The sequence below is a fragment of the Cervus elaphus genome, chromosome 3 (genome assembly GCF_910594005.1).
Source record: "Cervus elaphus chromosome 3, mCerEla1.1, whole genome shotgun sequence".
Lineage (NCBI taxonomy): Eukaryota > Metazoa > Chordata > Mammalia > Artiodactyla > Cervidae > Cervus > Cervus elaphus.
In genome coordinates, this window is record NC_057817.1 from 5,685,957 (window position 1) to 5,712,221 (window position 26,265).

The 26,265-nt window shown below is 36.2% G+C and overlaps 1 non-coding gene across 1 annotated transcript; it reads left to right on the forward strand.

The window, feature by feature from the left end:
- Nucleotides 1-13,698: 13,698 nt before the first annotated feature.
- On the forward strand, nt 13,699-13,805 carry LOC122686593. Its single transcript, XR_006338843.1, has one exon. It is a non-coding gene; the product is annotated as a U6 spliceosomal RNA (small nuclear RNA).
- The last annotated feature ends 12,460 nt before the right edge of the window (nt 13,806-26,265 follow it).

Sequence of the window (26,265 nt, forward strand, 5' to 3'; positions counted from 1 at the left end):
TGCACTGACTGCCACCTCCCACATTGGCAGAAAGACCTGTTCAACCATAAAGAGCAACATTCTCCTAGTATCAAGACTACTCCTAAAAAAATAACTTGCCTTCTTGATTTTGCCATGGTGATTCACCACTTTGTACTTGCAGATCTAGATTGTGTAAACTGTCAATAATACATCATTTAATGTACAGTCTTCTGTCTCAAAAAATTCATATGACTGTACCATGACATCTAACAAGCAGAACAGTTCTTAGAGATTTCTGAGATGCTGTTCCGGGGTTATAATCCTCAATTTGGCCTGTACAAAATTTCCATTTCTTTCTTTGATTGACTGATTAATTTTTCATTGACAGTGGTGTCCAAGATGTGACTGATTATATTACTCATGTTTCCCAACTGTCTAGAACAGTGAGCACAATAGTAACTTAATAGTGTTAACTTGATGAATGAATGTGGTATGTAAGTTTTCTTATTCTTAATATAATTTAAAAAGATGATAATGGTGTCATTTTGTCCTGAAAGAAATTTGTTAGTATGGAAACCAATTATTCATAACTATTCAGGGATTTGGTCTTATCATAACAGAATCACTTTCTAATACATTAATACTACTGCCAAAGTAATACATTATGAGCAATTTTAAGTAAAATCCCCCTGTAATGCAATGTTATTTCATTCCTATTATGACTAAATTATTAGGTTCATATTTCAATATGTATATCCATTTTTAAATATTCTATTATAGACTGCAAAGATTTTTGTTAAAATATTGAAAATGAGAGGGTAGCAGGCAGGAAGGCCAGGGGTCTCCAAACGGAGGAAATAGGCTGCAAGTGCCAGACATTTTTATCTCTCTTAAGCCGCAGGAGGAAACAAATTAGCAATATTTTTTACCTTCTCTATACAAATTTAAAAGGAGGTTTCTCTTAAAATACTATGTTCCCATAATGACACCTGGTTTCACCTGAAGCTAACTATTCTCAAACCTTGAGTTAACCAATGCATTTTTCTTATGGAAATGTTTGTCTTAAGCTATGTTAATGTACTATGCATTTATCCCAGACTCTGTCTTCAAGTCAGTTCTGCCTAATGGCTCAGAACCTACTTGACAAACCAGTATGTTATACTCAGATATTGTTCCCCTAATCTATGTAAACAAAACTATTTGTATGGTAATCTGCCCTTCAACAAGATTTAAGTTTTATGGCCTGGGATGAATCATCTGGTGCCAAGATTATCCCAAAATGCATTTTATGGATGAGGGGCCTGGTGCCATTCTGGTTTTAAGACATTCCTTTCTTTCATTAACAGACTGCTAGTGACTATATTATAACATCCAGCTGAAGACTAGCAGAGGGGTACTCTTTCTGCCCCCTTCTGAAGCTTTCTCTATCTCCTTTATATTTTAATAAAACTTTATTACACAAAAACTCTGAGCAATCAAGCCTAGTCTCTGGCCCCAGATTGAATTCTCCTCCAGAGGCCAAGAATCCTGGCGTTTTTTCATTCAAGCAACAACCTTTCAAAAATACCACATTGAGCAAAAATTACCTTCATCTACTCACCAATTCATGTTGTATTAATAGTTACAACTGTTCTGTTTTTTATCACATAAAAATAATTTTCTTCATGTTTTAATTACACCTCAATTGCTCATTAAAATATTATTTTAGGTTTGTACATTTTAAAATGTGTTTGCTTTAAATATTTATAATTTTCTAAGACTATACATATTTATTTCATTGCAAATACATGATGAAATACAAAATGCATAAAGAGAAAAAAAGCTCATTTCAATTATTTAGACTATTTATAATCTTATTTTTATAGACCTGAGAACATCCTGTATCTCCAGCTTTAAAAAAATAAAAAATAAACTTTTAAAACAATTAAAAATTGTAAAAGTATAAAGAATCACAAAGGTAAACAAAGTATATTTATATAATGCAAATATTTTTGTAGATGTTTTATTTTGCTTATTTTAAAAACTAATCAAAATGTTGACTATTGTTTTGATCTATGTGTGTGTAGTAAGTACAATAGGTTACTTAAAGGTAGAGAAATGTTTGCAATTTATTAATCTTTGGTGCCTTTATTGAGTCCTTTAGTTTCTTATAATTAATGTAACTATTTCCTCATTTGAAAAAAGAATAAACCATAAATTGCCATAATAGTTTTGCATATTGTCCAAGCACCAAAAAACTAAAAATATATATTGTATTCTTTTCTTTAATATGATAATTTATAAGCCCATGTAAAAGTATTATTATGATCAATAAGAATAAAAATTGTTTTTAAAATATAAAACACAAGATTGTCAGCTGCACATCCCAGAAGAACACACAAAAAGAATAAAGATAAAGAAAGGAAGGAAGTCTTATAACAACTGCTCAACCTACAAAGTGGGAGAATACTTTCTGACTGACTCTTAGGAGTATCTCAGAAAACTTAAGATCTGGGTTGTGCTGGTGTAAAACAGATCTTTTAAGGCAGGAATCTACTTCTTGTTGAGTGAAATACTTAATATAATACTCTAGCATTGGTGGACACATGAAGTGGGGGAACTTTGAGTCACTTTTGATAAGTAAACCATTATTTGATCAGAGAGAAAGTATGCCCAGTTCTCCTGAAAAGAAAACCATTTACACAAACGAGCTAGGTGCTGTGGTGTCAAGAGCCTAGTTGAGCAATTTGTTGCTTGAATAAATGGATTTGGGGGGATGTTCCTAAAGACAGAGGTGAAATTATTTCCTGGTTTACTGGCTTATCATAGTAAGCAAGAACATCATGGAACATATTATATATTGATTGATATAGAAGCCTTTATTCCACTGCTGGCAATCGACCCGTGGAGAACAGAAGTTTTCGTTTTGATGACGAGAATGTGAATTCTGGTACTCTCCTTAAAAGAAGAGGAAAAATGTCTTCTGTTGGTAGCTGATTATTATAATGACTTCAAGGGTAACCAAATATAAATTCTAAGGTATAACTTTTACTCTTATTTTGAACTCAGCTATTCAATTATGTGTATTGTTATGGGGTTATCAAATAAGCATTACTTATTGACTTCAGTTCAGGTCAGTTCAGTCACTCAGTCATGTCTGACTCTTTGCGACCCCATGAACTGCAGCCCACCAGGCCCACCTGTCCATCACCAATTCCCAGAGTTTATTCAAACTCATGTCCATAGAGTCAGTGATGCCATCCAACCATCTCACCATCTGTTGTTCCCTTTTCCTCCTGCCTTCAATCTTTCCCAGCATCAGGGTCTTTTCAAATGAGTCAGTTCTTCACATCAGGTGACCAAAGTATTGGAGCTTCAGCATCGATCCTTCCAATGAATATTCAGGACTGATTTCCTTTGGATTGACTGGTTTGGTCTCCTTGCAGTCCAAGGGACTCTCAAGAGTCTTCTCCAATACCACAGTTCAAAAGCACCAATTCTTCAGTGCTCAACTTTCTTTATAGTCCAACTTTCACATCCATACATGACTACTGGAAAAACCATAGCTTTGACTAAATGGACCTTTGCTGGCAAAGTAATGTCTCTGCTTTTTAATATGCTGTCTAGGTCTGTTAACTGTTACTGTCCCAGGTAACTCAGATGGTAAAGAATCCGCCTGCAATACAAGAGACCCAGGTATGATCCCTGGGTCAGGAAGATCTTCTGGAGAAGGGAACGGCAACTCACTCTAATAGTCTTGCCTGGAGAATTCCATGGACAGAGGAGCCTGGAAGGCTACAGTTCATAGGGTCACAAAGAGTTGTACATGACTGAAGCCACGTAGCAGCAGCAGCAGCATTGTCCCATAGATATATATACCACTTCTCACATTTCAGGAGAAAAAAATTCAAAGAGCAGATTAACACTGAAAGTATATCCATATTTGTAATCACATTTTCAAGAATATAAAGATTAACTTTAAAGACAAAATAAAAATCACCATATTTTTTCTTTGATTACTGTACCGAAGTGCATGATCAGAGTCTAACTAAATGGAGAATTCTGCTGCTATTCCTGCTACCACATGATTTTTTTCAATTTGCAAAGAGTTTGATTATTTAATTGCCATAATTTTTTTTTCAGTTTAAACAAATGTGGTACATTAAAATGAACATTTCTTTCCTAAAATAAGCTGTCAGAAATCAGAAGTTATAAGGGCCCTTAAGGATCATCTAGCCCAATGTTTCTTAAAATTTGCTCATCATCAGAATTGCATGGGAGAAGTTTTTTCCCCAGACCTCTGCCCAGAAGATTCTAGTCCAATAGATCTAGAATATGGCACAGAAATAAAATTTGTCCTAAGCGTTTCACCTGATAAGTCACATATGAAAAGCACAGATTTGCTCCAATGGTACCGGGACAAAGTAATATATTTGGGATTTTTAAAAAGTGCTGTATGTACTGTGGGTTTCCAAGTGATTAAGACTTGCTTCTCATTAAATGTCATTTTTTTAAAGTTCATGAGACAACGAACACTTTGCAAACTCTAAGGCCATATTTTTTTTTTTTTTTTTTGTAAAAGAACCCTTAAGTCACTTATCTAACATAGCCAGTGTATTGGTCAAACTGGGATCCTTGAAAAGTAATTGCTTTAGATATGAACTAGTATATAGGGGATGGACAATCATCAAGGTCCTACTGAATAGCATAGGGAACTATATTTAATATTGTGTGGTAAACAATAATGGAAAAGATTATGAATAAGAATTTATATGTGTATAGCTGAATCACTTTGCTATAAAATAGAAATTAACACAGCATTGTAAATCCACTATACTTCAATAAAATAATTGCTTTAAAATACTTATAATTTTATGAAATATTCATAAAAGTTATTTTAAATATGAATTTTTCCTTGTTCATTCAGATAATTATTCAGATAATTATTTTTGAAACAAATTTAGATGATTTTTCTATAAATTTATTTTTATGAAAAAGTATCAAATTCATCCACTTAACAAATATTAACTTTTGTTTTCTGATCAAAAACTTTATGCAAATCACTGTGGTAATATTTATTTTACACTTATTCTTGACAGCATTACATTATTGTTCCCATATTTTATTAGGAAATCTGGGATCCTAATGCAAGGTTTTAAGCTTACAAAGTTGAAGCTGTGCTGAGTGACAAAGCAATGCAATTTAATAATAAATTCAGTCTTCACAGGTCAATTGGGGATATCTACCCAAGTTGGAATTTTGATCTCATTCTATAGAAGGAAAAAATAGCTCTAGAAGAGAGAAGGAGAAAAGAGAGGAATGGCTATAGTCTTAAGGAGTACAAAGGAGAATATTAGGCAAGATTGATAGGACATTTGAAATTTTGAAATGTTTCTAAATTTTCACACTCTGTATTATAAACACAAGCCACCACCCATTTCCCCTGTCTTTTTATTTCTACCTTTATGTGGGACTTCAGTAAGCACTTGACATTATTTTCCAGTTTGCAGGGAGTCTAATATATATTTCTCCATAATGTGGTACTTTGCACAGTTGTGCCTTGCAAGAGTGTCCTTCAAAGCAAAGATTTATCTTTTTTTTTTTTAATTTATTTTTTTGTCATACATTGATATGAATCAGCCATAGATTTACACGTATTCCCCATCCCGATCCCCCCTCCCACCTCCCTCTCCACCCGATTCCTCTGGGTCTTCCCAGTGCACCAGGCCCGAGCATTTGTCTCATGCATCCCACCTGGGCTGGTGATCTGTTTCACCATAAATAGTATACATGCTGTTCTTTTGAAATATCCCACCCTCACATTCTCCCACAGAGTTCAAAAGTCTGTTCTGTATTTCTGTGTCACTTTTTCCGTTTTGCATATAGGGTTATCGTTACCATCTTTCTAAATTCCATATATATGTGTTAGTATGCTGTAATGTTCTTTATCTTTCTGGCTTACTTCACTCTGTATAAGGGGCTCCAGTTTCATCCATCTCATTAGGACTGATTCAAATGAATTCTTTTTAACGGCTGAGTAATATTCCATGGTGTATATGTACCACAGCTTCCTTATCCATTCATCTGCTGATGGGCATCTAGGTTGCTTCCATGTCCTGGCTATAATAAACAGTGCTGCGATGAACATTGGGGTGCATGTGTCTCTTTCAGATCTGGTTTCCTCAGTGTGTATGCCCAGAAGTGGGATTGCTGGGTCATATGGCAGTTCTATTTCCAGTTTTTTAAGAAATCTCCACACTGTTTTCCATAGCGGCTGTACTAGTTTGCATTCCCACCAACAGTGTAAGAGGGTTCCCTTTTCTCCACACCCTCTCCAGCATTGATTGCTTGTAGACTTTTGGATAGCAGCCATCCTGACTGGCGTGTAATGGTACCTCATTGTGGTTTTGATTTGCATTTCTCTAATAATGAGTGATGTTGAGCATCTTTTCACGTGTTTGTTAGCCATCTGTATGTCTTCTTTGGAGAAATGTCTGTTTAGTTCTTTGGCCCATTTTTTGATTGGGTCATTTATTTTTCTGGAATTGAGCTTCAGGAGTTGCTTGTATATTTTTGAGATTAATCCTTTGTCTGTCTCTTCATTTGCTATTATTTTCTCCCAATCTGAGGGCTGTCTTTTCACCTTACTTATAGTTTCCTTTGTAGTGCAAAAGCTTTGAAGTTTCATTAGGTCCCATTTGTTTAGTTTTGCTTTTATTTCCAATATTCTGGGAGGTGGGTCATAGAGGATCTTGCTGTGATTTATGTCGGAGAGTGTTTTGCCTATGTTCTCCTCTAGGAGTTTTATAGTTTCTGGTCTTACATTTAGATCTTTAATCCATTTTGAGTTTATTTTTGTGTATGGTGTTAGAAAGTGTTCTAGTTTCATTCTTTTACAAGTGGTTGACCAGTTATCCCAGCACCACTTGTTAAAGAGGTTGTCTTTTTTCCATTGTATATCCTTGCCTCCTTTGTCAAAGATAAGGTGTCCATAGGTCCGTGGATTTATCTCTGGGCTTTCTATTCTGTTCCATTGATCTATATTTCTGTCTTTGTGCCAGTACCATACTGTCTTGATGACTGTGGCTTTGTAGTAGAGTCTGAAGTCAGGCAGGTTGATTCCTCCAGTTCCATTCTTCTTTCTCAAGATTACTTTGGCTATTCGAGGTTTTTTGTATTTCCATATATGACAAATTAGCTGCTTCCCAGATGGTGCAGTGGAAAAGAATCCACCTGCCAATGCAGGAGACTCAAGAGACAGGGTTCAATTCCTGGGTTGGGAATATCCCCTGGAGTAGGAAATAGCCACACACTCTGGTATTCTTGCCTGGAAAATTCCAAGGACAGGGGAGCCTGGAAGGCTACAGTCCATGGAGTTGCAAAGAGTTGGACATGACTGAGCATGCACATGCTTATTTTTAAGTGCCATAAATCCACCAGCCTTATCTATAACTCTTGAATGTCAAACAATTGGATAAATATTGGTAAGAGTTTGACCAAATGTTCAGACATTTTCTTTCCACTGTTCCAAATACGTGAAGAATTTTTGAAAAATTTTGCAATATTTCCCCCCTCATATGTCATCCAAATGTTCAGCGTTATTCAAACACTCAAATCCAAATAGATAGTTTAATGGTCAAAGTTATCTATTAAATAGGCTTTTTAAGAAGTGGCTCCAACATAAATACAAATAGAGGAGTGTTCTTGACTATACCTAACAGTGCTTAGTTCATTCTTTCTATTTACTCACAAAGACAGATCTTCAGGTCCTAAAGTATGTCTGTTCATGTTCCACATGCATTCTAAAAGCTCTGTGAAGCAAATCACAGGATGCAGGGGTTTATTATTAGGTGGAAATTAAAATGGATAGTTTTATGAATTTTTGCTTGCCTCCTGTGAATCAGTTTCCATAAATCTATTTAAACCAATGACTTTATAATCATAGAGAAAGAAAAAACTGCCATCAATTCCAAAACATGTTGTTGGATTGCTCATATTTTTAGGTTATCGCTATTAAAATGTATATGCAGCAATTCAGTGAGTGATATAAAATTTTATTGCAGAGAATTTTTGAACATAGAGATTGGCTATACACATTTGACTCCTGACTTTTCTAAATTTGCATAGAAATAATCAAAGAAGGAGAACATATAGTTGAAAGTACCTATTAAGAAACAGTATAACGAACAAGTCCAATAAGTTTAGAAAGTTTTACAAGTATAAGGAAGATGAGGCCATCTCATTCTAAATTAAATTGGGAAATAAGTGGGCAGAATCACAAATCACAGGAGAATTCCTCCTAAACCCCATGACTGGAGAAGCAAAAACTGAGGATAAGAATGAGATTTATACGAGTCAGTTAGAGAAAAATCTAAATGCTGTAAGAGACTTCAGGAGATGCAACGGAAACCAACACTAGATGATCAATCTTTCTCTTATCTAGGCATAGAGTATACAAAATGTGACAGGAATCTTATCATGGAGCTTCCCTGGTGGCTCAGAGGGTAAAGAATCTGCCTGCAGTGCAGGAGACCCAGGTTCAATTCCTGGGTCAGAAAGATCCTCTGGAGGGGAGTGGCTACCCACTCCATTCTTGCCTGAAGAATTCCATGGATAGAGGAGCCTGGAGGACTACAGTCCATGGGGTCTCAAAAAGTTGGACACAACTGATCAGCTAACACACACACACACAAAATGTGACAGTCATCTTATCATGGGAGTGGTCAAAATCTCATGGCCTGAAATCACCAATATAGCTTTATCTTCCACTGCCTTATAGTGCTGAACCTACTCCTAAAATTTATTATTTTATTATGCATATATAAAGAAAGAGTAGAAGAGAGCTTGGCTGAAGAGAAAAGAGGAGCACAAGAAGTAATTATTTGAGTCAATATAGATGATAAAGAACTGAGAAAGAAAGGAAGAACAAACCAATGTGTAAAGTGACAGAATATGTTATGGTTCTGACAAAAAAGATTTAAGACTGGGAGGATGTGAAAAAATAGGAGAAAATAGAAAAAAGTGTTTAAGAAATGTTAGGATTATGACTTGCACCCCTCTTTAATGTATTTCTCAGTATGGGAACAAAATTACAATTTTTTAAAATTAAAACTTAGCTATTAAAATATCAGTCAAATTAGATATTGCTCATAAATCAAATCAGTAGATATTAACCTATTTTGAGTGTTAATCCAGGACTGTGTACTTAATATATTTTCCAGATAAAAATCATTGATTTAGATGAAACTCAATGCCAAATGAACATCTGGATGGCTGACATTGTAAGGAAACATAAATCCTTTAAATAAAAGGCATAGCAATTGTTCAAATAGTGTCAAAAATACAAAAACTTCCCTGGAGACTTGCTGAATTCTGGGATGAAAATAATTGCATGATTGCCTGGAGAGTGGATGCTTTATTCTGAGAACCAAAACTACGCAGCTGTAATATAAATCTGTTTCATGAAGAGATGTAGAGTATTCAGGGGGAATATTTAAAACCACATATATCAGTTTTCAAGTTCAAACAACTACTGCATCCTAGTCAACAGTGAAGAAAATAAGATTTTTAGTTTCAAAAATATAGAATGAATTCCAAAGAATAAGGAATTAATATACAATATTGGACATCACTTCTATTCTCAGGAGCCATGGCCTCTTAAATAAAGTGACCCTGAGGAAAAGGTGTAGATGGATCAAATGGCAAAATATGGAACAGGGTGATCTTGGAAATTCAGACCTAAGGCTTTAGGGCTAATTTAAAATGTTAGAAAAACAAATGGGGATTATCACTTTATTCAACAATAGGCAAAGATCCAAGGAGTAGGAAAAAAATCAAAAGGTACACAAAATATACAAAAGGGGTAAAATGATAAAATAGTAGAAAATCCACAAAAAATCAAAAATAAAATGGATTCAAATATAAACTTGCCAGTGATAAGAATAAATCTAAAAGAGAAATCTATGGAAAAATAGAACTAAAATATATTCCTAAAATATAATAAAAATGGGAATTGAAATTATCTCCAAACACTTAACATACATTAATTTGATTACATTTTGCTTTATATTCTGCAATAACATGATCTTACTAAAACCAGGACATTTTTGTCCAGTAAGATAAAGTTGCAAATAATTTTAGTTTCATTTCAGGAACTTTGTGAATATTCACTTATCCAAACAACAGACTATTCAACCTACCCTCATGAGGATACCATCTTCTTCATTTTCAGAACAATCAGTCCCTGAACTGGACTTAACAAATGGATGTTTGCTTATAAATGCTCTCATCAAAATTGTCACTTTGCTGTGTGAACCCAACTCCAAGTATTATATTACGGTTTTGTCCAATCTCTATGATGTTTCCATATTGAAAAAGCATGTTAAACCGGACCCCCAAAATGGTATGTCACACCCCTGATTTTCACTTTTTGCTGCACTTCTATGACTGTCAAGATAGCCATCTCCCCTACAGCAGTGAAAGTAAAGATATAAAAAGCAACTTATAAAGAAATTTCTAGAAATAGCAATTCCACTTCTGGGTAAATAGCTGAAGAAACAAAAACACTAAATTGAAGAGATACACACAACCCAGTGTTCATAGCAGCATCATTTACAACAGCCAAGATATGGAAGCACCCAAAGTGTCCACCAACTGATGAATGGATAAAGAAGATGTAATTATATACACACAGTGGAATACGACTCAGTCATAAAAATGGAATTCTATCATGTGCAACAATGTAGATTGACCTAGAGAGTATTATTCTTAGTGAGATAAGTCAGCCAGAAAAAGACAAATAATCCATGAATGTGGACTCTAAAAAAAAGAAAAAAATAAATGCATGAATATAGCAAAACAGAAAGAGATTCATGGGTACAGAGAACAAATTACTGGTTACCAGTGGGGAGAAGAAAGAAAAGAGGGGGAAAATAGGGTGGGAGATTGAGATACAAACTACTATGTATAAAATAGCAACAGGAATATGTTATAGAGCATAGGGAAATATAGTCATTATTTTATAATAATTTTAAATGGAGTATAATCTATAAAAATATTGAGTATGTTGTGCATATAAAACTAATATAACAATTCATGTCACTGTATAACAAAAACCACTACAATATTGTACAGTAATTAGCCTCCAACTAATAACAATAAATGGAAAAAAAAATAAAAACATTACAGATCCCCACAAAAATAAATAAATAAATAAATAAACCAACTATATCCCAATAAAAAGAAACTTCTTTAAAAATGGGAGAAAAACACAAAACATATGATTAATGCAAAAGTAGTATCAGTTATAGAAGATTCAACATAATTATAAACTATTCAGTTAATCAGGAAGAAATAATTCTGAATGTTTCTGTCTCCTCTCTCTCTCCTTATAAAGATCTGGAGATAAAGTCCAGAGAAAACTTTGAAATTGTGCCTAAAAAGTGAGATATTTCAATATATACCTTTAATATTTATTAGATCAAATGACATGGAGCATATTTGAACTCTACAAGTAACATCTTGGTTTATTACAAATACAAAGAAACTGCACACACATATTAGGGAAGATAAATTCTTCACAATCTTATATAGAACTACCACAAAATTGATATTTCAATTCTAAAGCAAATGTCAACAAATTTTTAAAAATCAGTAGCATACAGAAGTTCTTTTCACCTAATATGATTATATTTGAGCCCAATTACACACAGCAATAATACTTGGAGAGAATGCACAGAGCAGCTACTTTAGGACTCTGAAAAGAAAATAACAAGGAGCTTTGGAAAGAATGCCAGAATTTGAAAGCCAGTTTACCACCAAACTGGTAGTGAGTTTAACATATCTTTTTTTCCTCACATCTTCATACCACTTAACCCTGGATGCAGGCATAGTCACAGGTAACACACAGCAGAGTAATATAAATATAATCCTCAATTTATAACTGGATGAACAAAAAAGAGGGGAACAGAAAGTAGCAGAAAATGCCAGTAAGACTGAAAAGAGGACTTGGGAAAATTACTCTGGAAAATAATACATGAATTCCTGGGCTCATGTCTGACTTCCAGATTGGCATAAAGCTTTTCTGTGTGGGCTGCTGATTGTGAGGAAGGCTGTGAAAGTGTGGGGGCAGGGAATATACGGAAACGGTAGCTTCTGCTTGATTTTGCTATGTATCCAAAACTACTCTAAGAAATAAAGTCTCAAAGAAACAGTGGAAAAATTATTTTTTAAAAAATACATTTTTCTGTAGCTTCAAGTACTAACTACAGAATGTTAATGAAAAAGAAGAAAAACCCATATCTACACTCATGTGCATACTATAAATTCAGGGGCATTAAAGCATATTCTCAGCCACATGAAAAATTAGGGATCATTTTACCCCTCCACATACACATTGTAAGAATCGTACTCAAAGGACATATTATTAATTTGCCTCACTTTTGAATTATATCTATAAATAACTAACACTTATTTGAAAGAGAAGTTGAGATTTGCTTGCCGATGAGCAGAAGATAATAGTAACACTGCTTCAGCTGGCATTTGCCAATAATAAAACAAAATGCCTGCAATTAGCTGGATTTAGCCTCCTTAGAAGGCAGTGTAGCAACCATCTGTAACTGACTGCTTCATCCCTTACCCCAAGAGTCTTCCTGTCTGGTATATAAAACATCCTCCTTGAGATAAGTGCTCGTAAATAATTTTTCACCCTTCTCTTTCCATATTCATGAATGTTTTACTTCTCTTGGAGTTAGTGTTCCCAGGAAACTCCCCACCTGTTCTAGCCTTCAATCCAGCAAGATATATAGCTTGTAAACCTTACAAAACTTGTCACCAGGTTGCGCAAAACAGTACATTATCTAAATATTTAGCCAGTAGATAAAGACTTCCTTCACTTTGGAAGCTTTTTTTCCTTGAGAAAGCAATTTGGCATTTATATTAGAAGAAAACATATGTGGACATTAGTCTTGTCGCAGAGTAAACTCCAGATGAGCAAGGCACATTGCTGTAGATGAAGCCAAAGAACCTTCCCCAGGACTTGTTCTGGTGTCTGATATTATGTACAAGAGAAGTAAACTGCAACTGGCAAACCAGAAGCTGCTTCCATTTCCTAGGTTTTATTTTAATGAAGTTATATAATTGAAAAATGTGTTTTATAAGCTATGTTTAAGATTGCTCCCTGATTGACAAGATTGGATGATATGTTTTTTATTACATTATTATGACCCAATAAATATCACATATAATATTTCAGTTCTCAACTCTAATGCTCTTTTGGTTGACTTAGAGAGTCAATTTGTTTAAATTCTCACTTAGCACCAAGGATATCTGCCAATGGAACCATTTAATCAAAAGCACATTTAAATCTAAATAACCTAAACTTTAAGAATAATTAAGCACATTGGAGAATGTAGCCTATATTAAGCTGAAATGAAAACACAGCTCTGTGCATATTCATAAATTTATGTTTTTCATACTGGAAAAAGTTTTTAATCAAGACATTATGTCAACTCAGAATGAGACAACTTTTTGCTTAAATAAATAATATAAATTAAGTCTAATGTCAGAAAAATGGACATATTATATATTACAGTAAAATTAAAGGTTATTATACTTTAAGGACAAGCAAATAGTTGAGAATTCCATTTATAGGGAAAAAAGAATGAAGACAGATAGTTGATAAAGGGAAAACAATCAAGCATTATATTCAACTAGGAATTTCTCTAAAGGAAAATAAAGTACAGAAATGTATCAAGAACAGTGCTCGCTTCGGCAGCACATATACTGGAGTTGGAACGATACAGAGAAGATTAGCATGGCCCCTGCGCAAGGATGACACGCAAATTCGTGAAGCGTTCCATATTTAAAAAAAAAAAAAAAAAGAACAATACCTCTCCATTTATTTTTGTTATTATTGTTGATAAAATACAAAATATTAAGAATTTGCTATATGTAAGATATATTAGCTTCAGTTGCTTTTTGCCTCAAGGAAATCAATTGAAAACATAGGAAGGAAAATGAAAGATAGGAATAGGTTTAAAAGTTAAAGCTAAGGAAAGATATGAGAAAAAAAATTCTGGTTTTGAAAGCAACTAAGAGCTATATGACTAAGAACTTCTATAATGGTACTACAGAGTATTTAAAGACATCTACTGAATATTTTTTAAAAATCTACAAAGTATTTTAAAAAATCTATAAACCAACAACAGTAATTAGTAAACATTCCATGACCATTTTGAATCATGTCCGAATATAAAATAGACAAGGATACAAACCAGAAAAACAATCAAGCACCCTCTCTCCAGACTAACAGGACTGAGGACTACTTTACCAGTAACAACTCTAATACTCCATTTTCTTCCCACCTCTCAGAAAAAACAAAAGATGTCCTGTCACGAAATTTTTGCTGCATTCTGAAAGAAAAGATTTCATGTTTCTATAGCTAGTGTCAAATAATAGTAAATGATCATTAGCAGGCACTGAGTGTTTGATATTCACCCCTGAATTTAGAGACTGAGCTGACATCTGAAGTCCTGACATTTCCAGGGAACTAGGCTCCTGTGGAATTAAGACAGTGCTGGACAGACTACTTGGTAAACATGCATAGTTGACCGCAGCAAGTCCCCTAGCCAAGTCCTTAACTCTGGAACTATATAAAGCAATTTATTTTTCATCCCATTCTTCAGGACAACTGTATGAGCTAACATATTCCCTTGAAATGGATGAAAGCTGGGTCTTTAGTTAAGTTACTTTCCCAAAGCCAGAAAGTGAGTTCAAGGTGCATCCTCAGTAGAGAACAAATGGTGCATGCTGTCACTTCAGCTGTGGGGGACTCTGTGTGACCCTATGGACCTTAGCCTGCCAGGCTCCTCCATCCATGGGATCCTCCAGGCAAGAACACTGGAGTGGGTTGCCATTTCCTTCTCCAGGGGATCTTCCCAAACCAGGTGTCATACCTGAGTCTCTCATGTCTCCTGCATTGGCAGTGTTTTTTTTGTTTGTTTGTTTGTTTGACCACTAGTGGCAACTGGTAAGTCCTCAGTAAAGAGAGATCATGATAATTATTACCTCTATAGAGTTCCTACAAAAAAGGATCACACTTGCTGAAGACACAATGATGTGATCAGGTCTCTGAATGCCTTATGCTCCAAGGACGCCCCAGGAAAAAGGTACATCCTTTGAACTCGGTCCTAAAAGTCTGAGAGAGATGTGAGAATCATGGGAAGAATCCCTCAAGCAAGGCAGGCTGGAAGGCCCCTCAAACGTTCAGGCAGTTCTGCCTGAAGTTCTCCTGCAAGGTTAAACCTCCAACTTGTGTGGAAGACAACATTCTATGATGCTGAATTGAAGACTGGTACAGCCATCACTAGAATGTTCTTAAGCCCCACTCTAGACATGGCTCCTCTCTCAGAATGCACTGTACAGGCCTCTTCCCCAGAAATCCCTCAGTTCTCTGATCCGTTGACGTCCAAAGTTCTCATGCACCCACCACATGCTAAGCCTTAGGTGCTGGGGCTAGAACAGTGAGCAAGATGACACAGACCTTTTCCTCAAGAAAAACAAGCTAGATTTACAACATAACATGGTCCAGTGCTGTAACGTGGTAAATCACGGCACCTGTGCTATCTGAGGAAACCAAGGAGAGCCTCCAAGACACCATTTTTACTGAAGAAAGGAGAAAGGAAAGGGGAAGGAAGTGTTCTTGAAGGTATGATGATGAAAATTTCCCATCTGATGGCTTCAGCTTCTTCTGTGAAGTTAGTATCCAGTGCTTCTTCCGAGGGCATAGGGTGGATGTTGATGGGATTTGTGGAAGTGGAGAAGGTTTGAAACAGTTTTGAATAGGAAAAGGATGTTGAGTAAAGAAGCAATGTTGTAAAAGAGTAGACTCTCTGGACCAAGGAGCTTTGCCTGTTTGGTTCACTTAATGTACCCCGTGTACTAGAACTGTGCCTAACTTACAGCAATTACCTCATCAATATTTTCAGAATAATGACTAATGGTTTGCATGTAGCTCCTGGACAGAAAAATTTCCCTTCCCCACCTTTGTCCATGTGACATACAAATTATACAGAGCCCTAGAACTCTGTCCTGGAATATATTCTATCTTCCGTCTACATTGACTCCATTTTGAATATCATTTAGCCATATGTCTCTAATACAAACCAGAACTGCTGACTTTTATTTATTTATTTTTTCATTTATTTTTATTAGCTGGAGGCTATTTACTTTACAATATTGTAGTGGTTTTTGCCATACATTGACATGAATCAGCCATGGATTTACATGTGTTCCCCATCCCGATCCCCCCTCCCACCTCCCTCCCATCCCATCCCTCTGGGTCTTCCCAGTGCACCAGCCCTGAGCACTTGTCTCATGCATCCAACCTGGGCTGGTGATCTGTGTCACACTTGATAATATACATGTTTCAATGCTATTCTCTCAGATCATCCCACTCTCGCCCTCTCCCACAGAGTCCAAAATTCTGTTCTATACATCTATGTCTCTTTTTCTGTCCTGCATATAGGGTTATTGTTACCATCTTTTAAAATTCCATATAAATGTGTTAGTATACTGTGTTGGTGTTTATTGTTCTGGCTTACTTCACTCTGTATAATGGGCTCCAGTTTCATCCATCCCATTAAAACTGATTCAAGTATATTCTTTTTAATGGCTGAGTAATATTCCATTGTGTATCTGTACCATTACTTTCTTATCCATTCGTCTGCTGATGGGGATCTAGGTTGCCATATGACCCAACTGCTAACTTTTAAATGCATATAACCAGGTAACCTTCTGAGTCATTCAGAGTTATTCTAAATGAAATGTTATCAAACCTGAAAAACTACTATAAGACTGTAAAACTATGCACAACATGGAAACCAATGAAGAATTATCTCTTCTTGCATTGTTTTTCATTCAAAATAAATAACAGAAACCTATGGGAAAGTTTCCATATTATAGAAGACAGCATAAAAATTAAAATAATTGATATTCACCATTAGTACTTTATCCAGAAACCATCTGATATTAGTAGGAATAGGCATTACATATGTTAGGATTATTCTAATTACAATGTCATATTAAATTATGTTTATTATATTTCGAAAATTATGGCAACAAAACAGAATTGAGTAGAAGTGTCAGAACAGTGGCAAATCTGTAAATCACATCAGATAAAAAATGGTTGATGGAATAATTAGAATTTTTTGAAAAGAAAATACTCATGAGAACATGCCATAAATCTGAACTTGTTCTAGTTGCAAGAATAAATAGATTTCTGTGTAACTCTGGAAAACACAATTAACCCTATTAAGAATTGTCTTTCTGTTTCAACAATAAAAAATTCTATACAAAAGTAAAGAGTCTGGTTTAGAAAGGCTTTAACAGATAACTATACTATCCAGATGTTTCAACCAAGGGTGACCCCTTGATGAAAAAGAGATTCTTACATTGACAGAGTTTGGATTGCCAGGTCAAAATCTACAAATCATTGAGACTGGTTATAAAGCGTAAGTAAGGAAGCTGCTATAATTGGTCACATTTACTTATAAAAAATTGATATTTTCATTTGAAAACACGTAGTGATATTGGAATTTTTAACCATTTTGAAAGGAAGTATCTACATTTTTAGCCCAGTTTCTTCAGTTAGGAAATAATTGTGGGAAAATCCTACTGAAAATCCAAAGAAACTGGGATAATGCCAATTCTGTCCATACCCTTTTCTTATAGATAGGAGCCTGGAAATTAGTAAGTACAAGTACCTATCTTGTTATTCATTCAAAAAATGTAAATCCAAACAATTTCAATCTTACTCAATAAACAAAATAATTTTATTTGTGGATTTTTTTTTATTGTGACTCGTAACATTTCAGAAATGATAAGAACTTATTCTTGAAGTTACTTGAGGACAAAGAGGCCTTGGAAGACTCCCAATTTAACTCATAAAAAGTGAACTGCTTAGAAGAAAGGCAATGCATTTCTTGGATAATTGGATGAGTGCCAACAACTTCTTATTAAGAACCAGATTCTTTTCTTTGGGATAATCAAGGATGCAAGCACTCCTTAGTGGATCATAAAAATAAAAGTGATTGGCCTCAGTGTCCTGAGTTGATAATTTCCATGGGTTTCATTTTACTTATTTTGTATAAAAATAATACAAAAGGAATAATTATATTTTAATTTTTATCTTATATTGGAGTATAGTTGATCAACAATATTGTGATAGTTTCAAGTGTACAGCAAAGTGATTTAATTATACATATACATGCATCTATCCTTTTTTCAAATCCTTTACCTCTCAGGTTACTACATAGTATTCAGTTGAATTCCTTGTGCTATACACTATATCCTTGTTGATATTTTATTTTTTTAATCTTTTCATTTCCTTTATTTTTTAAAGCATCCAGAAATTATTTTACTTATTTATTTATTTTGGCTGTGTAACAAGTTGGATCTTAGTTCCCTGACCAGGAATTGAACCCATGCCCCTTGCATTAGAACTGTGGAGTCTTATCCACTGGATATCCAGTGAAGCACCTGTTTATGTATTTTACATATACCAGTGCATACATGCAAATCCCACACTCCCTAACTATTTCTTCCCTCTATCCTTCCATTAACTATAAGTTCATTCTCTAAATCTCTGAGTCTGCTTCTGTTTTGTAGGTTCATTTGGATCCTTTCTGTTTAGATTCTGCATAAAAGTGATATGATATATTTCTCTTTGTCTGACTTCACTCAGTATGACAATCTCTAGGTCCATCCAAGTTGCTGCAAAGAGGCACATGAAAAGATGTTTCACTTCAGTTCAGTCACTCAGTCATGCCCGACTCTTTGCAACCCCATGAACTGCTGCACCCCAGGCCTCCCTGTCCATCATCAACTCCCAGAGTACACACAAACCCATGCCCATTGTGTCAGTGATGCCATCCAACCATCTCATCCTCTGTCGTCCCCTTCACCTCCTGCCCTCAATCTTTCCCAGCATCAGAGTCTTTTCAAAAGAGTCCGCTCTTCGCATGAGGTGGCCAAGGGATTGGAGTTTCAGCTTCAACATCAGTCCTTCCAATGAACACCCAGGACTGATTTCCTTTAGGATAGACTCGTTGGATCTCCTTGCAGTCCAAGGAACTCTCAGGAGTCTTCTCCAACACCACAGTTCAAAAACATCAGTTCTTCGGCATTCAGCTTTCTTTATGGTCCAACTCTCACATCCATACATGACCACTGGAAAAACCATAGCCTTGACTAGACAGACCTTTGTTGGCAAAGTAACGTCTCTGCTTTTTAATATGCTGTCTAGGTTGGTTATAACTTTCCTTCCAAGGAGTAATTGTCTTTTAATTTCATGGCTGCAATCACCATCTGCAGTGATTTTGGAGCCCAGAAAAATAATGGGATGATGGGATCAGATGCCATGATCTTTGTTTTCTGAATGTTTAACAATGCTAATTACTAGAGAAATGCAAATCAAAATTACAATGAGATGTCACCTCACACCAGTCAAAATGGCTATCATCAAAAAATCCACAACCAATAAATATTAGAGAGGATGTGGAGAGAAGGGAACCCTCATACACTGTTGATGGGAATATAAATTGGTACAGCAACTCCGGAGAACAATATGGAGATTCCTTAAAAAACTAAAAATAGAGCTACCATGTGATCCCACAATCCCATTTCTGAGCATATTTCCAGAGATAAACCTGGTCAGAAAGGATATATGTACCCCAAAGTTTCTTGCAGCACTGTTTACAATAGCCAAGACATGGAAGCAACCTAAATGTCCATTAGCAGAGGCATGGATAAAGACAACAAGGTGCATATATACAGTGGAATATTGTTCAGACATTAAAAAGAATGAACTAATTTCATTTACAGCGAAAGAAATAATTATTGATGAAGAAACAAAGATGGTCTACACATTTAGATCTCTTGAGCTCAGGCATAGACTAAAGGCCAAGATGAAGGACTAGAAGCAAAGGAAGAAAATTAAAACTGTGTGCTGAACAGATGCACTAAATTAATATATCAAGAAAGAGGAGAGTGAAAAAGTTGGCTTAAAGCTCAACATTCAGAAAACTAAGATCATGGCATCCAATCCCATCACTTAATGGCAAATAAATGGGGAAACAGTGGAAACTGGCTGACTTTATTTTTCTGGGCTCCAAAATCACTGCAAATGGTGATTGCAGCCATGAAATTAAAAGACACTTACTCCTTGGAAAGAAAGTTATGACCAACATAGACAGCATGTTAAAAAGCAGAGACATTACTTTGCCAACAAAGGTCTGTCTAGTCAAGGCTATGGCTTTTCCAGTGGTCATGTATGGATGTGAAAGTTGGACTATAAAGAAAGCTGAGCAGAGAAGAATTGATGTTTTTGAACTGTGGTGCTGGAGAAGACTCTTGAGATTCTCTTGGACTGCAAGGAGATCCAATTAGTCCATATTAAAGGAAATCAGTCCTGGGTGTTCATTGGAAGGACTGACTTTGAAGCTGAAACTCCAATATTTTGGCCACCTGATGTGAAAAGCTGACTCATTTGAAAAGACCTTGATGCTGGGAAAGATTGAGAGCAGGAAGAGAAGGGGAAGACAGAGGATGAGATGGTTGGATGGCATCACCAACTCAATGGACGTGGGTTTGAGTAAACTCCAGGAGTTGGTGATGGACAGGGAAGCCTGGTGTGCTGCGGTTCATGGGGTCGCACAGGGTCGGACACGACTGAGCGACTGAACCGAACTGAAATTACAAATTTTGAAATTGAGAACCTGTTGGAGTTAACAATATATCCTCTGTGTCAACTGTGGGGAAAGTTTCTTGAAGTATGTATTAGGTTGGCTTTCAAAATTGTTTAAATAGTTTACCTCAGAAATTGTTCTCATGCTTGGTCTGAAAAAAGGTTAACTTTTTACATCAGATAGTGTCTCAGCATTGATTATTATATAAAGCATGAACATTCCTTATATATTAGAATGAATATTCAGATATAAAGAGACAATATGGATCTTAAAATATTTTGAATAGAAAAATGATATAATAATTTCACCAAAAGTCACTCGGGACCCAGTCTAGAGCTCATCAATTGTTTTTTGGGGATACATTCTACAGATACTACTTGAATCAGCATACCCAAGGAAAGGCATTTTTTAAAAGAAGTTAGGGTTATTTTATTTTATTTTTTGAACTATACAGCCGAAAATGCACCCTGGATATCTGGAGTCACCTGAAAATCAATGGCCACTAAGACTGAGAATAAAGTCTCTTGCATGCATACTAAGTTGCCTCAGCCATGACCAACTCTTTGTGACCCTACGGACTGTAGCCTGTGAGGCTCCTCTGTCCATGAGGATTCTCCAGACAAGAATACTGGAATTGGTTGCCGTGCCCTCCTCCAGGAAATCTTCCCAATTCAGGGTCGAACCCATGTCTTGTACGTCTCCTGCATTGGGACGGTGGTTCTTTACCAACTGAGCCACCTGGCAAGCCCTAAAATCTCTTAATTGATGTCCAATTTACAGACTCATTGCATTAGCCAGTGATTACCATTCCCTTGCTAAAATATACTGATTAATTTTCATAGCACCTGCAACACTTCTGTTTAATAACCTCCTACCTACGTTGCCCCCAACAATTCTGTCCATTTACATTCATTAGTAGGCTAAAAGTGGTTTGTGTCTCTTCTCTAACCTTTCATGCTCTTTGTCCTTAACTTTTGCAAGTACATAAAGTAATTAATATGCAAATTAATTAAGTAAAATAGCATATACTAAGAAAGTCTTTTTCTATTAAATTTAATTTCAATGCTTTGGAAATTCTTGACAAAGATACATTACTATCTTACAGTTAAATTAAGTAAGAGTGTGAAACTACAAAGGTGTTGAAAATTATTTTTCAAAAAGTAGAAGAAAAAAAAAGTAGAAAAATTCAGTATGCTTCACAAAGGCATTTAAGTTCTCATCCATTAAAAAAAAAAAAAAAAGAATACTAGGAGTTGCAAATGGTGCATTATGTATTTTGCTTACACAAAAATATTACTGCTGCGGTCCAGACCTGGCAGGACCAGGAGTACCCAAGGGATGAGTGGCGTCGGCGAGGAAGAAGACAGACAGACACAATCTTGACACAGACAATCCCATGACACAGACGGTTGCATAGAAGAGGTAGCTTTTTTTTTTTTTTAGGATAGCTCAGTTTTTATAGAATGAATGTTACCTCCCCCTTAAGTCACCACATATTACATCAGATATTGGTTTGTGCTTCCGTCAATATTTCTTCCCCATGTTTTTCCCCTAAGCATTCATCTAGAATGTTTCCGATTACAGGGTTTATACTTAAATGTCCTGTACATAGTCTTGTTGCCTCAATGGCCTAACATTCTCACTCTAACAAAAACAAAGTTCCACAAGTCTCACGTATAATGTAAATTCTTTGGACAATAAAACAATACATGAGAAGGGTTACAGTAACATGTTTGACATTTCTGAAAATAGTACCATGAGAAAAACCTGATATTTTTCTTTACCTGAAACCACAAAATCTCAATTCACAACAATTAACTATTAAACAGCAAAAACACCTCTATTAATAGTAAGATAATGGCAGTAAAGCTGGTTAATATAAATCTTCTATTAAAATCCTATATACCCCATTTTCCAATTTTACAAAAATACCCATAATATCCTATGTTGTTTAAAGAAAGGGAAACAATGAACAAATAGCAGCAAGGAAATAGCAATAGTGAAAACCCTTTCAACCAAGGAGCAAGTAAACTAAAGCAGTATATCTACTTCTAAATCTAAATACCTCTACTCTTTTCTATTCTAAAACATTATAATCTTTTAAACAAGTAGCCAAACTATACCTGTGGCCTTTTATGACTTGATGTTTATGGTCATGTCCTGAGCCAGAGCAATCTTGAGCATTTCCAAAAGGCTTGGACTTTTCCAGCGAGGCCTTATTACTATATATTATCATTTCCAAAAATTAATAGAAAGCCCAACAACAGTAAAACAGAAGGAAGAAAGGGACATACCAGGTCCCTGGGACAACCTCGAGGGGAAGAGCTGCCTTGCAGGTTCCTCTCTCATCCCATGACCTTGTCACGGACTGGGTGCATCCCGGCAGCTCGCGACATATTACAACTCCAATCTGTAGACCTACACTTACAGAAAAGACTTTGGTCCTCTATGAAAAGATATGGGAAATAAATGTGCATTCACATTAATAAAAATTAGAATCCTTAGAGAAAGTATACATTCCTTCTAAAAGATTCTTTGCCTTAAGCAAAATTTCAATTACTGATATTAATTTTATAAAATGAAAGGACTTTCTTTGAACCATCCTAGTTTCTGTATCTCTCTGGGATCAAATGGCCACTTGCTCTTGCTTCTCTCATGTGCATTATCTCACTATAAATTGAATGAGTTCTTATCTGGATGCAAATAAAAATCAACCAACCAACAAAAAAAGCACAACACCTTTACTCTTTGGCTGACAATGTGGATTGTTTATTATTCTCTACTTTTGATGAAATCTCAGGCAAGCCGTGAAAATCATTTTTCATTCTTAGATCATAAAATGCCCTTTAGGCACTTTCAATACCAAGAAATATCTCCCTTCAATAATAAATGCCAGTCCTGTGTCATAACTACAAAAATCTATACTCTCTCTTGGGCTTCCCCAGTGACTAAGCAGTAAAGAATCTGCCTGATCAATGCAGGACATGCAAGTTTGATCTCTGGATGGGGAAGATCCTCTGGAGGAGGAAATGGCAACCCACTCCAGTATTCTTGCCTGAAAAATCCTATGAACAGAGGAGTTTGGCGGGCTACAGTCAGTGGGATCTCTAAGAGTCGGGCAGGACTGAGTACGAGCATGCATACTCTCTTAATTCAAAATTTCTTTCCCATCCAGCTTTGGACTGACTTCTCCCATTAATTTTCTATCTTGTTGCTAGCTAGGTAAGGAAAGAGCTGCAAATTATTCATATTGAACACATGGCTAGTCTCCATTATGTATGTGTTTAACTCAAATGAGTTTCTAGAGAAAAACGTGTTTCTCTGAGATAAAAAAAAAAAAAAAAAAAACCTATCACCTCATGGGAAATAGATGGGAAGACAGTGGAAACAGTGTCAGACTTTATTTTTGGGGGCTCCAAAATCACTGCAGATGGTGACTGCAGACATGAAATTAAAAGACGCTTACTCCTTGGAAGGAAAGTTATGACCAACCTGTATAGCATATTAAAAAGCAGAGACATTACTTTGCCAACAAAGGCCCGTCTGGTCAAGGCTATGGTTTTTCCAGTGGCCATGTATGGATGTGAGAGTTGGACTGTGAAGAAAGCTGAGCACCGAAACATTGATGCTTTTGAACTGTGGTGTTGGAGAAGACTCTTGAGAGTCCCTTGGACTGCAAGGAGATCCAGCCAGTCCATCCTGAAGGAGATAAGTCCTGGGTGTTGGAAGGACTGATGCTGAAGCTGAAACTCCAATACTTTGGTCACCTCATGCGAAGAGCTGACTCATTGGAAAAGACCCTGATGCTGTGAGGGATTGGGGGCAGGAGGAGAAGGGGATGACAGAGGATGAGATGGCTGGATGGCATCACTGACTCGATGGGCATGAGTTTGAGTAAACTCCAGAAGTTGGTGATGGACAGGAAGGCCTGGCGTGCTACGATTCATGGGGTCGCAAAGAGTCGGACACGACTGAGCGACTGAACTGACTGTCTGAACTGAAGAACGGAAAGTGTCATGTCCATTCCACATCACAACTCCCGTTTGTTTTCTCTCCTTTCTTCTACCTGCAAGCCACACAACTAACTACCACTAACTACCACTACCAACCACAACCACCACAGGGAGCAAAAAAATCCTAACTTTTTACCAAAACAAAAATAGTTTGGTCAAATGATTTCTATCAAACCTGATTACTTAGCAGGCAATTAATGGGCTAACCGAATTTTCCTTTAGAAGAAACCAGAAGTCAAGGATAGACTTTGATAACTTATTTGACTGAGCTTACTTAATAAAACCATAACTGCTCAAGGCCTGGTTGTTGGAGCTTTAGCTTCAGAAATTTAAATTCACAAGTTCACCTACTATAATTCTATTGCTTAGCTGGGAGAAAGAGCAAGGGAGACCAGCTAGCAAAGGAGATCCTTTTAGGGTGTTGCATGCCATGAAGGATTAGCTTTAATGAAGACTGACTGGAGAAGTTCACTGTTAATTGAGTCTCAGGGGAGACCTCACCAAGTAGCCGAGAGCTAAAGGATCTTGTTACTCAGTCTACTCTACAAAGAACCAGAGTTGATAAGGGCTTGGACTTATTTTTATTTTTTTGAGTAAATGAAAACAGAGTCAGGCCAGGATGTGGGCTCACCAATTTCACTCTTTCAGTGACTGATTCCTAAGGTAGCCATGAGATTTGCAATAAGAAGAGAACTTGTGCCAGGTCTTCAACTCAAAAGTGTCTTGCACTATAGAGTATTAAATATTCCCAAGAGATATGTTCTTCAAGCTCTTACATTCAGATGCCATGTCTTTGAGAAAACTAAGATCATGGCATCTTGTCCCATCACTGCATAGCAAATAGATGGGGAAACAGTAGAAACAGTGGCTGACTTTATTTTGGGGGGCTCCAAAATCACTCCAGATGCTGACTGTGGCTATGAAATTAAAAGATGCTTCCTCCTTGGAAGGAAAGTTATGACCAACCTAGACAGCATATTAAAAAGCAGAGACATCACTTTGCCAACAAAGGTCTGTCTATTCAAAGCTATGGTTTTTCCAGTAGTCACGTATGGATGTGAGAGTTGAACTATAAGGAAAGCTGAGTGCCGAAGAATTGATACTTTTGAACTGTGGTGTTGGAGAAGACTCTTGTGAGTCCCTTGGACTGCAAGGAGATCCAATCAGTCCATCCTAAAGGAAATCAGTCCTGAGTGTTTATTGGAAGGACTGCTGTTGAAGCTGAAACTCCAATACTTTGGCCACCTGATGTGAAGAGCTGACTCATTTGAAAAGACCCTGATGCTGGGAAAGATTGAGGGCAGGAGGAGAAGGGGATGACAGAGGATGAGATGATTGGATGGCATCACTGACTCGATGGACATGAGCTTGGGTAAACTCCAGGAGTTGGTGATGGACAGGGAGGCCTGGCATGCTGTGGTTCATGGGGTCAGAAAGAGTTGGACACGACTGAGTGACTGAACTGAACTGAACTGAATTGTCTTTCTCTATCTAAAGATGTTTCTTTTGGAAGAATAAGAGCACTCTCTTTCTTGGCCATAGCTGATTAAAGATTTACAGATTCTTAC